Source organism: Nyctereutes procyonoides, unplaced genomic scaffold, assembly GCF_905146905.1.
Source record: "Nyctereutes procyonoides isolate TBG_1078 unplaced genomic scaffold, NYPRO_anot_genome, whole genome shotgun sequence".
NCBI lineage: Eukaryota > Metazoa > Chordata > Mammalia > Carnivora > Canidae > Nyctereutes > Nyctereutes procyonoides.
The window spans coordinates 38,722,275-38,725,549 of record NW_026575051.1 but is presented as its reverse complement, the minus strand read 5'-3'; the positions used below and the strand labels follow the sequence as shown (position 1 = coordinate 38,725,549).

Genomic DNA, 3,275 nt, shown 5'->3' with positions numbered 1-3,275 from the left:
AAGAAATACAAGCACAAGATAATAGTACAATGTGAAGGGATATCCATCTACCCAACCACTTATCAGTCATACTCTGGGACACTTAACGACCTACTAGAAATATTCTACTATCTTCTTGTGTATGTTGGGATTTAGTTCATTACTGTTGATTTTTCTCCTATTTTCTAGTATGGAGACTACTCTCCTTGATACATAATTTAAAAGCAAAATGGATATTGAATAATATTGATTTAGTTTTCCAGAATTTCCAAGTGTTTTCATATTTTCTTGCTATCCTAATTTTATTGGTTTCTAGTTAGATTTCATCGTGGCAAGAAAACACACGTTTTATATAGTGTCCAAGGTTTTGAGTTTTACTTAGTAGGTAGAATAGGGAAAAATACAACTACTTTATCCTCTCAAAAGTAGAAATCCTGGTGGTAGTTTCCTATATAACATCTATTTTCTCCTTCTTACTAGCATAACCTTATTATTATTTTTTCTTTTGGTGGGAGGAGGGAGGCAATATGCCAAGTTTAAAATACTTATCTTCCTAGACTCCTGTGCCTGTAGGGGTAGCCATGTGATCAAGTTTTGGCACATAATAAAACAGCTAAAGCCTACTCACTAAGACCTCTAGAAAAGTTATCATTCTCCTAATAAAAGGTACACCTTCACCTACCTTTCTTCCCTTATTTCTGACTGATATGTATACATGATGCCTGGAGATAAAACAGCTATCTTGTGCCCAAGAGAACAAAGCCACCTACTAAAATTAGTAGAGAAAGAAGCCAAGCTGAATTTGAATTCTTCATCCACTCCTTGAGCAGCTGGACCAGCCTTAAGGTTCCCAAGCAAGGAATATTTATTATGGGAAAAAATCCTCTAGGTTTAAGCTATGCTATGCTAGCTGACTTTTTGTTATGTACACAAAACATAATCTTAGCAAATTGTTCATCCTGCTTTTTTTTCCACCCAATTTGCAATCAAACTTTCACTCTACCTTCAAAATCCAGCTCAAGGCAAATTCCACTAGGATGACTTCCATGGTCCAACCCTAAAACAGAAGCCCTGTTCAGCTGCCTTCACACCAAATACCACCTTCTTTCATGCTTCATCTCACTACATTTAAAAAAAAAATTATGATCCTTTCTTCATTAAAAAATTCTTGAAGGCAGGCATTATGCCTTTCTTTGGCATTCCCCCCGCCTACCCACCCTTGTAATGCCAGGAATTTAAGCAGAGACCTGAAGTGGAACCGGTCTACTTATATAGGACTAAATACAAAGTAATGCAATAATCTTGACTTGAGCTACCTGGTTCAGTAGTCTGGCATAATGTCACCTACAAGCTCAGTCACTGCACATAATGATTTTTTAGCTGTCAGTTCTAGCACACAGTAGAGTCATGTTAGGGGGAATGTAAAAAGTAGGCACTGCCTCTTACCATGTTCTCCCTCATACTGCAGGCCTCCCTCTGTGTTAGAGGCTGCAGAGATCACTCACCAGTTGGCCCACGGCTGGCCCAACAGAGAGGGGCCAATCACTGTCCTCCAACGACAGTCAGACTTGCCTGCACAGCAGTACCTGTGTCTCTAGCCTGAACTCCTGTATAAGAATTTGGCTCTGCCAGTGGCAGCTGGAGAGGGTAATAGGACCTCCTGCTGGATGAAAGAAGTTGGGTAAATGAACAGGTGAGCTGCAAGGGTCATCTGCAAAGAGATCAGCAATGATAAGTTAACTCATTCAGACATATGCTTTGACATCCAATTCCCAAACCCACCTGTAGCATGAGGAGAAGCCATCTCCCATGGGAGAGAAATGAGTGTGATAGGAGACTATATTCTTTCCACCGAGTCTTTCCAGGAACCAGGGCTTCAAGGCACAAATCTTCTGGTTCTTTCTTCTCTCAAGCCCCCCGTACTCTTATCACCCTCACTCCTTGTGCTGCCATTGCTTCTGCTACTGTTCCTCTTCCTCCTCCTCCTCCTCCTCCTCCTTCTTCTTCTTCTTCTTCTTCTTCTTCTTCTTCTTCTTCTTCTTCTTCTTCTTCTTCTTCTTCTTCTTTCTTCTTCTTCTTCTTCTTCTTCTTCTTCTTCCTTCTTCTTCTTCTTCTTCTTCTTCTTCTTCTTCTTCTTCTTCTTCTTCTTCTTCTTCTTTTCTCCTTTATTTCTTTTTCTTCTTTTCTAGCAGCAGCAACAGCAACAGGAGTCCATCTCTGTTATTCTCTAAACAGGGCAGGTTTCATTGAGTGAAGGAACCTAAGGAGCTTCTTTCTTTTTCTAGAAGAATTCCTCATAGGGTCAGGCTTCTCAAATTCTGCTGACTTTACCTCTTCCTTCTGCTCTTCCTCAGCAGGCATCAGAGAATATTTAGTTCCTCCTGGTTTCATAAAACAATCCAACAATCCTTTGCAAAGCGGTCTTCATAGCTGCACTTCTTGCAGGTGACGTACAGGACAGCCTTGAGAGTTATCTGCCCAGTATAATCATGAAAGGACTGCCTCCGCCTCTCTTCTTGCTCAGTGATAATGTTGTTGGGGTCAAGGTCTCTCTTAGTCTCTTGGTTGACAACTTTCATGGAGATGGATACTTCTATCCTATTATTTTTCACCCATCAGCCAATAAGCTTCACCTACACCTTTTTTCTGACACCTACTATCTCAGAGGGCTTATCCATGAGACAGGATGACATGTGGGTTCGGTTGCCCAGACCTTGCTTCTGCCAGCCTGGAATTTTGATAAAAGCTTCTCAGTATGTCACCACAACAATCTTTGTTGGGAAATAGTGTGGAAAGCATGCAAGACCTCCATGGTCTTAGGTCTTTCTGAATTCATCCTTAATGTTCTATGGCTCCTCTATTTCTCTTCCACTAAAGGTAATTCAAGTGTCTCTGTGTCATCTCTCAGTCTCCTGGCCACAGCATTGTGTGAACCGCCCAAATCAGGCCTTATTTGACACTTTTATTTGGCAACTTGGCAGGACTCAATAAATGTTTGTTAAACAGGCAGATGAACAAAATTTTCTAAATAGCAATTGTTTCATTGCAGTTTGTTGTTGCTGTTTGCAACTATTTTCTAAGTAACTAACTTTATATAATAGGGCTGTGTTGGCATATTTCATTTTTCTTGGCACTACTGGAAATAGCTGAGACACTGGACAGGAATTATTGCCAGAGTTATATTAAATACATTTAATTAAAGTAAAACAACATCAATTCACCTGTTCTTTATGAAATTGGCAAGCCCATTTCCTCTGTGGTGCCAAATTTGGGTTATATATATGTATTTTGTATTT

General features: G+C 40.1%; 1 pseudogene; it reads right to left on the bottom strand.

Moving 5' to 3' along the window:
* Positions 1 to 2,199: 2,199 nt before the first annotated feature.
* On the bottom strand, positions 2,200 to 2,815 carry LOC129512392 (zinc finger CCHC domain-containing protein 17-like; annotated as a pseudogene).
* Positions 2,816 to 3,275: the final 460 nt, after the last annotated feature.